General features: G+C 41.4%; 1 protein-coding gene across 5 annotated transcripts in view; it reads left to right on the top strand.

Moving 5' to 3' along the window:
- The window catches only part of ACTN2 (actinin alpha 2), a 110,118-nt gene that overhangs the window by 5,981 nt on the left and 90,570 nt on the right, over positions 1-13,567 (top strand). The window lies entirely within an intron of this gene.

Raw genomic sequence — 13,567 nt, forward strand, 5'->3', positions numbered from 1 at the left:
AGCAGGGACATCAGGAAACATTCCACCTCTCCGTCCTGTCCCCACTATCTCACTGTCAGTCAGCAATTACAGGCAGCAGTGTCAGGTGAATAAAGGTGGGCTGTGGTCAGGAGGCAAGGTGGGGGCTTCACATCTGCCACCCGAAGCATGATGCTCCCTGAAAAGAACGTCTGTATTTTTGCCTCACAGAAGGACGGTCTCTGGCTGTTTTGTGGGTTATTGTGAAATGTCTGATAAATTAGTCGCATCATGAGCAGCTATTATCCAATATCGGGATAATACTCAAGTATCTTCAAAATATATCATATTCATTTTGTATCTTCAGATAGTCATACCATGCACCTATAACTACCGAGCATCCTTTATATAGTCATGCAAAAAAGACAAGTACATTTGTGTCTGGAACAAACCATGTTGCTATAAAAGGGGAGCAAATACATTTATCTTGTTTCTGTGCAGGGTAAATACTGGTTACTTCTGCATGTAGCCCACAAATAGCTTTATTTTTACACTGCAATTTAGATGGTATTGTGAACACACTCAGGGCCGGTGTAAGGCTTCTCCACACCCTAGTCAAAACTTCAACCTACTGCACCCCCCCCCCACCACCACCATACTGCCACCAATATCCACTTTCCAACCCTTTAAGGCATATTTGCCTAACATTCTGGAATGGCAGGGAGGCTCCCAAAAATCAGGTGGTCCTCCCAGGCCACCCCTGGGAAGGTGGGCAATTCCCTGTTTTCCCTGGAGGCCTCCTGTAATCACAACAGAGTACAAGGAGGAGGGGGCATCAAAGTAGGGAAGTATACCTCAAGGGAAAGTATGGAGATGAGGTCTTAGAGGTTCCAGAGCAGCCACCTGCATTAAGTACAACAAGGATCCTCATAGACATCCTTCATATTTTGTTAGGCAGAATTGGTGGTGCCCCCCAAATCTCCGCACCCTAGGCTCTGTCTAAAGCTGCCTCATCCAAATCTATCTCTCCCTACACATGGTACATCCTCCCCACCTGCAGTGCAACATGGTTTTGCCCATTTGCGTGCCCTTTTGCAACGCTAATAAAGCTGTATCAGGCCCAATATACCCTTTTTTTCTAAAGAGTTAAGTTTCACATTACTTTCTTAAAACATAATAGCATTGGTTAATGTCCACACACAACTTTATTTACACCCTATTGGCTTTAATGAATGTGTAGTTAATGTGAATCAAAATTGGTTTAGGAAACTGGTCTCCAATTATTTATTGTGAATATACACAGCGTCTATTCACGGGTGACGGGGGACTCCCAACTGCCCCCCCCCCCCCCCCGATGCGGGAACGTCCCCAAAAAACAGTACGTTTGCGAGGAAAGCAGGACAGTTGAGAGGTATGGTTCTTTATTCAGTGCAGTGTAATTTCTCTACCACAGGACAAGAGAGCCATGTTGAACAAAGTAGCTTATGAGAAAACCCCTGTGTCTTCCAAACCAACTATTACAGAGCAGTTTCCCAAAGCAATTTTAATTCATAGTAATAAAAGCAAACCACACATTAATGAAAGCTAATGGGCAGGGAAATAATTAGACTGACATTTCCTTATTCTCGCCTCAATTTGTTCTTGTTTGTAGGCCGTAGTTCACCTTTATACAGAACTTTCCTTTTCCAAATCGCTGAATTTTGACCGTCTGCAATATTGGACAGGATGTCCCAAAAGCTGACTATTTAGGGGAACTCAGGCAATGCTGAATTGCAGAGCTCAGTACATCGAATTGCACAATGTATATAAATATTTCCTGGAATTGTGAATTCAGCACCATCATTAATGCTGATCTTTAGTTATTTACCAGTGCAAGGCTCATATACTATTTCCTGGTTTATGGGCACATGGAAGGTAACATATATTAATTATCTCACTAGCTAAAACTTCATAGTATGTTTTCATTCAATACAGTACAGTATAATAAAATCCATAGTAAAATGGGCATTTAATTCAAAAGTCAAATGATACACATCTTAAATGCCTTCCGACATGTTTACAAAATTGTCAAAGGAGTTTGCCCAAAATATGTTTCAACTCGAATTAAATATTCAGCAAAGATATTCAGATTTCATGGAACAGGAAAACCTCATCTATTGTGATTATGATTACTATTATTATTATTATTATTACGTATTATTTTTATTGTGATAATGGGGATTATTAATCCTTTGAGTGCTGTGAATTTGTCAAAATATTGTGTAAATTGCCAAGAAAACATTTTCATTCATTGTAATGACCTGTAATGTTTACCTTACATAGGAAATCCAGTGTATAATCTTTTTTTTTATATACATTTTTTTCATATAACAAATGTGAGGGCCACTGGCATTTTTAGCAGATATTTTGAACATCTCACAGAGTTGTTGGCGCTCAAAGGGTTAATACCCTGGTGCATAGAGCAACAATGTGCTGTAATCCTTAGACACTCGAATATCAACTTTTATTAGTTAAGTGTAGTCAGGTTACTAAAGGCTGCATGTGATTGGCTATTCTAGTTTACAGTAAATAACTTTTATGAATTTATTAAATACGCTGTAAAAGAACATTTTACAAATAAGTTATAGTTATTTTTATAGTCCAATTAAAAAAGTTTAACTTTTGACTGGTTACATTTTCTGTAATCTGAAGTAAAGGTATCAGCCATACAGTATATGCCCTACAGCAATGGTTTCCAAATTTTTTTGGATCACGTCACCCTAGAATATCAACGTTGTTTTAATGGCACCTCTAAGCCAAAAGTTTCTTATTGAGAAATAAATTAAAGTATTAAATTAAGCAAATTGCGTTAATATGTCATACGCAAGTTTCATTATGTTATGAGGGACAAGGTTTCCTACAGGATGAACTGAAAATGATAGTTAGGAGCTGATACTTGGCAATTGCCTTCTCTACTTTATTTCTCTACAAGCTTTGATCAATCTCCCCATGTAGTTTCAAAAGTGAGATGACTATTAAGGGGCATACACACGTGGAGATCTGTGCTTAGCAATTTTGCTAAGCTATTTTGCTAAGCAATTTTGCTGGTGTCAAGATCTCCCATGGAGAGCACATACACATGCAGAGATTTGTGCTAAGTGATTTTGCTAAGTGATTTTGCTAAGCAATTTTGCTTAAGCAAAAAAAGGCAGGGTAGTGGTTCAGAATGAGAGATTACAATCAGTATCTCTCATTCTGTACACACAGACAGATTTGCAGTCATTTGCTAAGCAATTTGACTAGATTGTGACTGCATGCACTGACTTAGTTAGCAAGAGATATTTAATCTCTCGGAGCATACACACAGAGAGATCTGTGCTTACTTTCTAAGCAATCTAGTCAGATTGCTTAGAAAATAGCACAAATTTGCTCCGTGTGTACACCCCTTTACATTGATTTCAGTTTAAGCATGCACCTTTCTACACAAATCCATCATTGATGATTTAGGGCACAATGCATCTACTTTAATTTTATGATCTGTTACAAGGAGGTGACTGAGCTGGAGGAGATTCTTGGTGCTGGGGCTGAGTGGCCATGCTACCTGAGGCTCACATCAGTAGATGTTTTTTGCTGTTGGCACATGATTTATTTATTTATTTACAGTTTCTAATATAGCGCAGCAGATTCCGTTGCGCTTTACAATAGTAGACAGTGATAAGACAAACTGGGTAACAACAGACAGACTTGGAGGTAGGAGGGCCCTGCTGCAAGCTTACAATCTATAGACTCTACATGATGGCACACACACAGAAGTCTAGTGGCGAGGTGCACCCAATATACCTTATGATGATCCAATCGGTTTTGACTGTATACATCTTGGATCACACCAACTGTGGGGTTGCCCACACATCCAAACTGGGCCAATATCCCAATTTTTGCCAGTTTTATTACAGTATGTGTGCTGCTCGGATTGCTACCTAGTCAGCAAATGACAGTAGTTCAATGTCCATACACCAAATTCTATGCAGTAAACATTCTTCTGAAATATCAAATATCTTAAAACACAAAAGTCCTTACAGTACCATAAGTCTAAATGAATTTGGATATGCACGAAGGTATCTGTATGCGCTATATAAGAAACTTAATGGTACTTGTTTCCTAGCACGGCCACAACGATTTAGATCGTTGTGGTCGTAAGATAAAAAATCGGATCGATCGCATCGCATGCGATTTGGTCGCATGCGATGCGACCGATCCGACCGACCGATTTTTCACCCCATTTTTTTCAATTGCCCCCCCAAATGTTACTAAGTGGGCTAGACCCCACGATAGACGTCAACCCGAAGCGTGGCGAGCGCAGCGAGCCCGCGAGGGGCGGCGGTGCGCGTCCTACGACCTTTTCATTCCCCTACTATCCACGTCGGCGTGGAGTTGAGAATATATAGTGTGGCGAGCGCAGCGAGCCACCGAGCCCGAAGCGTGGCGAGCGCAGCGAGCCCCGCGAGGGGACGCGTATAACTTCACAGGTATACGCGTCCCCTCGCGGGGCTCGCTGCGCTCGCCACGCTTCGGGCTCGGTGGCTCGCTGCGCTCGCCACACTATATATTCTCAACTCCACGCCGACGTGGATAGTAGGGGAATGAAAAGGTCGGAGGACGCGTACCGCCGCCCCTCGCGGGCTCGCTGCGCTCGCCACGCTTCGGGTTGACGTCTATCGTGGGGTCATGGCGGGCACATAAAAAATGTGAAATGGGTCATATTGGCCAATTTCACCTTTTTTATCATTTTTCCCTATGTGAGATGGACTTAATCAAGTCCATCTCATCTTGTGCCATTATAATGGCACAAGACCAACGCGATCCTCCCGATTTCAATGTTAAAAGATTTTTTAACATTGAAGTCTATGGAAAAATCGGGTGAATCGGTCGGTCGCATCGCGGCCGATTTTAATTGGTCGCGACCGACCGATTGACCCGATTTCTGTCATTCAAAGGGAAAAAATTGTAAAAAATCGGCCACATCGTGAGGATCGTGTCCCTTAATTAAGAGCCACGATCACTCACGATTGTGGCCGTTCTAGGAAACAAGTACCAACTTAATAAAATATGCAGGCCTGAGCCAGCTGTCTTTCACATAGGTGCATCCTGCCATGGAGTGTGAGAGCATTCATAATACATGTACCCAGGTGGATTATTCTTGCCTATGCAATATGAATGAACACACATTGCAATGGAACCTATTTAAAATCAACTGATGAAAAGAATGGAAACATGGACCATTGAAGGTTTCCAACAACCAATCAGCTTCTACTTATCATTTTATAGGATGTGCTTGATAAATTCTACCTCAATGCTGATTTGTTACTGTGGGCAACGCCTACACTGGTCCACTTCTCCACTGTTTTCACTGTTTGATATAGTACATCAACTCCACAGTTACAGCGGAATCTGGATGATAGATCAACAGTGTATAGGTGAACAGTTAATCTGTTGACATCGACAAAGGACACCTTTCCTGAAGCAAGGCAGCAAAGTAAGCAATGAGTGCACGCACTACTCTAATTGGGAGACCACATGATTTGGTGTCGGCCCCAAGAACATGTAAAATCATGTCAGCCTTTTCATGTGTTGACCCTTCCACGACCACCTTTTATCAATGTCAAACTTTTGTCAATGGCAACCTTTTGGTGTGACCAATTGACTGTAAACCTAGACACTGTATATCCTTTGATCTATACTCGTCACATCATTAGATGAAACTGATCACTGAAGTACCCCTTGGTTACGTGGTCAACTGAAGAAACCCTTGATCACATGGTCATCTGAAGGACCCCTTAGTCACATGGTCACCTAAAGAAACCCTAGGTCACATGGTCATCTGAAGGACCCCTTGGTCACCTGAAGAAACCCTTGGTCACATGGTCATCTGAAGGACCCCTTGGTCACATGGTCACCTGAAAAACCCTTTAGTCACATGGGGCAGATTTATTAAACCTAGAGAAGAAATAAAGTACAGTACATGTATATAGGAAAATGCATAAATAATAACTATTACATCACAGTTTCAAAATAATTGTGCTAATGAGCGCAATGCATCCTTGCTAGTATAGCAGTGTGTCTGCCTTCTTACAGCATAGATTAATAGCTCTGTAAGGCTACACACTGTTAGATCTGCTTGTCAGCAGGGGATTAATGCTCTGACAGCAGCTATTGCTTACAGCAATACCTGGTAATCCGGCAGTGGAAACTAGGACCCTCCAAATATGCCTCCTGATACCTGCTATATCCTGACCTACACATGGCATCTAAATCCTAGGGATTATGTTCATGATTCATATGACTTTCATTGTCGGACTTTGCATTTTATATTAGCATAGATTGTCCAAGACCAGAGAGCTCAAACTACAATATACACCGTAGGATGCACATGTCTGCGATTGCGGTGATACCTTGAAGTCATTTACATAAAACAACTGAAATGAGGCCAAAATCATGAAAAAATAACAATTAACTCCATAGAACCATCTGCCAATTCACACGTTAATGCTCTACTCATTCTTATCGTGTGTGTTCACTTTGTTTCCCTTATTGTACAGCACATTGAAAACAAGTTTGCACCATCTGCATGAATGATAATAATGATAGAAGAGGGACCCAGGCCATGGTCCTTTGGTCATCCAGTAGAGGCACCATTTTGTTGGAGTCTTTATAGAATATTTTATTTTGGATCATCCAGAAGCAAATGCACAAGGGCTAGCACATGATAGTGACTCCCAGTCTGGGCTTTTAGAAGACCAATGCGGTGGCCTCTAGACTCAATGGATTAGTATTTTCGGGCTCCTCTGTCTGGCCACTGTTATGCTACTGGGAACCATTGATATTGGTTGTTCTCAGGCATTTAATGTTTATACCTGGCATTAGTAATTGTACTCACATTATATTACTGATTTCTGATACTGATGACTAGACAATAGCCATGTTCTTCTTCAATGTCTTTGACTGGAGATAGGCTTAGCCACAATAGTATTGTGCCTAGGGGCAGCCACGGAGGAGAATCATTCCTTCCCCTGCACGGCTCATGCATCAGTATCAGCAAAGGTAAAAATGGACTAATAAGAAAACAACATCTCGTGGAATTTTATTTACGGTCAGGTAGACTTGTGTGCTGGGTACTGTCAAAATTGTGGCCAGTGGTTAGGGTAATATTAAGCCATTGAATATTGTCTACCTACATACTCTATTAATATAAACCCTTACGTGATCATGTCAAACATTAGTATTTGTGGATAAGAGTTGAATGATAAATTGCACAACATCCCATCCCCAAAACTAGTAACCCTAAACTGATCTATTACTGCGAAGTGTAACCCAAATAGTTCTATTTACCTACTCTCCAATATCATATTTATTTAATAAGTATAATTAATCATTACTCACTGGAGTGCATATATAGTTTTCCTTCTATATTCTGCTAATTAGGCAAAGAATATTTGTGATATAGAGCAGGGCACAATTGATGTTCCTAAATATAGAAATGGATAGATTCTCCAAGCAATGGGTGTATGTTTGAAATGGATGCTACTGGCATTTCCTATTTATCGCATTGAACAGTTACCCAGCCGTTCCTGGCAGGCAGTGGGCATGTATGTCCTATGAGACAATCTCTTGGAAGGGGAGAGACAGAAGACTGCCTTTGCAGCTATTGTGGGCAGCAGACTCTAGACTGTTGCCATTCAGCTGATATGTGCAGTATGAAATCTTTCAACAGATGCTACTAGCAAATGATGAAGTCTGCAGGATTACAATGGATGAAACGGCTAATTATAACTACAGTTTGTAAGGTCTGTGGTAATCCAGGCTTCTTTCTAACAAATTCTTTGTTTCGGGACTATCAGATGTACTCGATCTGCACTAGCACAGAGAGATGCGCTGTTCTGCATTTGTCTAAAGAATCTTTACTGCAAATAAAAAGAAATATAAATACATGTATTTTACTTTATGTTGCAATGATTTAGGTGCCTGATCAACAGGCCTGGAATTGTGGAAAAGTACCATAGGCTCGTTCCTTAAGTGGCAGGATCACAGGGAAAGCAAGCCATACCTTCGAAATGTCCACCTTTGGCCATGTCAGTCATAATCCGGGACATTCATCTCAGTTTTCAGTGGGAGAGGGACTGGGAACATGTATTTTTATCACATCACATGATGCATGTTAAAATGCACCAAAAGATTTATTAGTCTTATTAATTATTGGTAGTAACGTATGGCCATGCACACATGTATTTGTGATCTGATGAATGTTCAAGGCATGACGAATGCAGGGACATATAAGGGTCAGTGCAAAAAAAGTGACTTAGGGACAAAGGAAAGTTACATCAAGCCTGCTATCAGGGTCGTAACTAGGGTAGTGCGACTGGTGCCACTACACAGGGCACTGCAAGGCAGAGGGCGATGTCCTGCAGCATCTGTCAATTTTCTGTACTAATCAATCTCATTTGCAACTTTTTTCTCTTTAATACGGCATCGGGCATATCCAGTGTGGTAGAACCGTATAATGTATATTACCCCAAGTCAGACTATATCAACATATCACATTAGCACTTATAGAGAATAGCAACAAGAATAGAGACATAAATATGCATCAATTCTACTGTATTTCGCTATTGAAGACCTTTTGTTAAATATACTTGCTGTCAGAAGCATAACTAGATATTCGTAAACCCCATAGCAAAAGTTTGTAAGGGCCCCTATTTAGCAACAGGTGATAAATGTATGTAAAACATATTACTTAGTCTTAGCCAGTAAAGATGTGCGGAGTTTGTATATTATTCCCGTGCATACGTGGGTTTCCTGCGGGTACTCCGGTTTCCTCCCACAATCCAAAAATATGCTGGTATGTTTAACTGCCTCACAACAATAATAACCCTAGAGTGAGTGTGTGTGTGTGTGCATGTAGTATGGAATATAGATAGTAACCACCACTGGGGCAGTGACTGATAATGATGATGTTCAAAATATTCTCCATAATGAACTGCGGAATATGTGTGCGCTGTATAAATAACTGGTAAAATAGGTGTTCTATAAATGTATATATCTCATATGGGAAGAGGTTCTATAAATGTATATATCCCATATGGGAAGGGGCACCAAAACTTATTTTTATGGCTCTGCCTATTTTCTCCTAATCATTATGATATTGGTGATAATGTACCCTGTAATCTGGATATATAAAGCTGAAGAGTGATAAAATGATGTCATCATGTTGGCTTTTCAAGAGAAAGTTGGTCTGAACTCTGATCCCTTACATCTGTAGCAGGCATTTGTTTCCCAGATCTCCAGGCACTTCTTTTGTGTCCCAAACTTACTTGTCATCACACACCACCTCATGATGAGAACATGGCTGTTCCTGAAAATCTCTTAAAGACATTACAACATTATCCACTAACAAAATGTATAACTTTAAAGAAGAAAAGAGAAAAAAACGTGAAATATGGATCTCCAAATCATATCATATCAATATTGGAGATGAGGTGGAAAATTTACTAAGAAGTCGTATTCTGCTATATTTGTGTGTTGTATTTAGCAGCCGAATATATGGCCGCTAAATACAAATGAGTCGGCAGCCCAAAAAATAAATTATTTAAAAAAAACAGCATGCGGCTCCTCCCCTGAATAGCGGCCAATGAGGAGTTGCTAGGCCACTAGCCAGGCAATAGTAAATGCCAAAAATACGAATAGGCCTAAAATAGGCGTATTTACTTATACGAGGCGTATTTCTCTTAGTAAATTTCCCCCGAGTTGTTCAGTTAAGGTATGATGATGTGCGCAATAAGAGTACGATGTAATGGTATTATGCAGTGGCGTATCTCTATTAGGTGCAGTATGTCCCAGGGGGTCCCACCACGCACCCTGCACCCATTTTTCTAATACTTTCTCTCTGGAGTGCTGACAAAATTGCCGTAAAATGGCACGGTGGCAATTTTTCAGGCAATCTGCACATGCGCAGTGAAGTCCAAGCACTCTAGTGCTCAGAGTCCACAATGCTGCACTACTGCCAGCAGCAGCAGCGATCTGAAAATTGCTGGAAAAATGTCCACTGCACCATCTTTCTGTAGATATGCACAGTAGAGTCTCTTGTGCGCAGACCCTACTGCACAGCACTGCTTCCGGCAGAGAGGAGGAAAACGCACACGGAACCTCATCCTATATGAACAGTAAGGGTATGATGAGGTGTGCAATATGGGTATAATAATATGAACAGTAATATGATGAGGTGTGCAGTAAGGTCATACCTCCCAACATGACCCTCTCCAGGAGGGACACAATGCTCTATTCCTGGATTTCTCTCTTAATGTATGATTGCCATCACCTACAGTATATTGAACTGATTAATTGCTAAGAAAGATGTTTCACCACAGGTGATGGCAATCATACAATAATAGGGAAGTCCAAGAACAGAGTATTGTGTCTCTCCTGGAGAGGGTCATGTTGGGAGGTATGTAAGGGATGTGTACAGTAAGGGTATGATGAAGTTTACAATAACATTAAGGGTATGATGAGGTGTGCAGTAAGGGTATGATGATGTGTACAGTAAGGTTATGTTGATGTTTACAGTAAGGGTATGATGAGGTATGCAGAAAGGGTATGTGAGGTGTGCAGTAAGGGTATGATGATATGTACAGTAAGGGTATGTGAGGTGTGCAGTAAGGGTATGATGATATGTACAGTAAGGGTATGATGATGTGTACAGTAAGGGTATGATGATGTGTACAGTAAGGGTATGATGATGTGTACAGTAAGGGTATGATGAGGTGTACAGTAAGGGTATGATGATATGTACAGTAAGGGTATGTGAGGTGTGCAGTAAGGGTATGATGATATGTACAGTAAGGGTATGATGATATGTACAGTAAGGGTATGATGAGGTGTACAGTAAGGGTATGATGATGTGTACAGTAAGGGTATGTGAGGTGTGCAGCAAGGGTATGATGATATGTACAGTAAGGGTATGATGATATGTACAGTAAGGGTATGATGATGTGTACAGTAAGGGTATGATGATGTGTACAGTAAGGTTATGATGTGTACAGTAAGGGTATGATGATGTGTACAGTAAGGGTATGATGAGGTGTATGGTAAGAGTATGATGAGGTGTGCACTAAGGGTATGATGAGGTGTACAGTAAGGTTATGATGATATGTACAGTAAGGGTATGATGATATGTACAGTAAGGTTATGATGTGTACAGTAAGGGTATGATGATGTGTACAGTAAGGGTATGATGATATGTACAGTAAGGGTATGATGATGTGTACAGTAAGGGTATGATGATGTGTACAGTAAGGTTATGATGTGTACAGTAAGGGTATGATGAGGTGTATGGTAAGAGTATGATGAGGTGTGCACTAAGGGTATGATGAGGTGTACAGTAAGGTTATGATGATGTGTACAGTAAGGGTATTTGGAAGTGGTCAGTAAGGGTATGAAGAGGTGTGCAGTAAGGCCTGTTACTTCAGCTGCCAATGCCCGACACCCATTGTCCCACCCGTGTACCCATGGGAACACCCAGTGTTTTCATGGGAATGCCAATGAAATGCTGGGTGTTCCCATGGGCGACCCCAGTCCCCAAATTACTGTCTCACAGAAATGAGGTCATGGGTTCGATTCCCATCATGGCCCTAACTGTGCAGTGATTATATATTCTCCCCGTGCTTGTGTGGGTTTACTCCGGGTACTCTGGTTTCCTCCCAGCAATATTAACCCTAGAATGTCTGTGTGTGTGTGCGTGTACATGTGGTAGGGAATATAGATTGTAAGCTCCAATGGGGCAGGGACGAATGTGAATGTTCAAGTATTCTCTGTTAAGCGCTGCGGAATATGTATGCGCTATATAAATAACTGGTAATAAATAATAATAAATCGGTTGCTCTGTGTGTAGGGGGTGAATAAAAATCTACACAGAGCTGCGAAGTAGTGGGGTTTTATTACGCACCCAGCCATACCCCAACATATTGTGGTTGCATCACCTTTCTAGGCTTCTCCTGGAGCAGAAAAATTTAAAAGTGCAAGTATGGTGTAGATGGAAGGCTCTATGGGGGGTCATTCAGGTGCAATGCAAAGCGGCTATTGTAATCATATTGATCAGTGGTTTTGCACATGCACTGAGTGAAGTCAACATTTGGGGTTGGTAACGGGGAGTTATTGGTCAAATGCAGGCCTTTCATGGCTGTTCAGACTTTATAGGCGTGCATACATTAGCAGCTGTGAACACACTTGCTAGAAGAGGCCTGTGTATCCTGGGAGATCAGCTCAGCCTGCACATCTACTACTGTGTGGCGACCACTCTTGAACGATGTTAGTATCTGCAATCATGGGGCAAATGAACACCTGTGCAAATGATGTGATCGCAGTGGGTGTGCATTTGCGTAGGTTAGCTTCTCCCTATATTACCATGTCACCGCAATTGGATATGGAAAATCACTGTTACAGGGGTAGGAAGAACAACTGCACCTGAATGACCCTCTATTAGCATTGACATTTCTAAAAACTGAGGGGAGTTACTGTAAATAAAGTAAAGAACAAATAGTAATAGTTGGGGATCTATTTAAGAATAAGCCATAATCTATTTAGCACTCACTAAACAGGTTATGACCCATTCTGACCAATGCTTTATTTTGCAAATAGCGATAAGCTTAACTTATGAATGTTTGCGATTATAGCACTTATGTCATCTAATATGATGGCAATGGGAACCCTACAAAAGTTTTTCTGGCTTCAGCAAAGCCTTCCAAACTTTGCTGCATCAACCCCATAATGAAACACAATGGGGGTTATTCTAGCTTCGTTGGTCCCCCATGCGTTTGCACGGGGGGACCAATTTTCAGCAGTGCAGGTGAGAGGTGCGGGGCGGCGGCAGGGGGTAGAGCCCATGGGAATGCCCAGTGGCATAACATCCACGCCCTATGCAACGAAATTTGCAGATTTTAGTGTGGACCGGTATAAGGCCAATGTGCATATGACTGAATTGCAATGGGCATGTGCTTGAGACTGGCATGCATGTGAGGATAGCTTACCAACTCGTCACTGGCAGCGTTGTTGGGAGTTTGGTAAGAGATGCCATTGTAGAAGGACACTATTGGTAATAGTAATTAGTAATGTTGAACACCAGCAACATATTAATAAGGGTTGCGGATTAAAAGAACAACAGGGGCATATTTACTATGATGGGAGTTCTATTTCTGATGGGATGTTGCTATAGACAACTAATCAGATTCTACTTCTTATTTATTTAGCACCTTCTAGATAATATATACCGGTAAGATATGAATGCTATAGGCAAAATCCCATCCAAAATAGAACTTCCATATTAGTAAATAAACCCCACAGTGTCTACATAGTCCGTCAATAGGTCGATACCAGATAGTCCACAGGTCAACAGGGTCAAAAGGTCAACAGATAACTGGTCAACATAGCTTTAGGTCCATAGGGTCAAAGGGTCAACAGGGTCACAAGGTCAATAAGTTTTGTGTCATTTTAACCCTTCCCCTCCCTCTTGTGCCGCCCCCTTCTGCAATCTAACCCTATGCATCACGACAGCAAACCCAAACCCCTTTGCGTGGGTCCCTAACAA

Source organism: Crinia signifera, chromosome 3, assembly GCF_055691185.1.
Source record: "Crinia signifera chromosome 3, ASM5569118v1, whole genome shotgun sequence".
In the NCBI taxonomy this organism is placed as follows: Eukaryota; Metazoa; Chordata; class Amphibia; order Anura; family Myobatrachidae; genus Crinia; species Crinia signifera.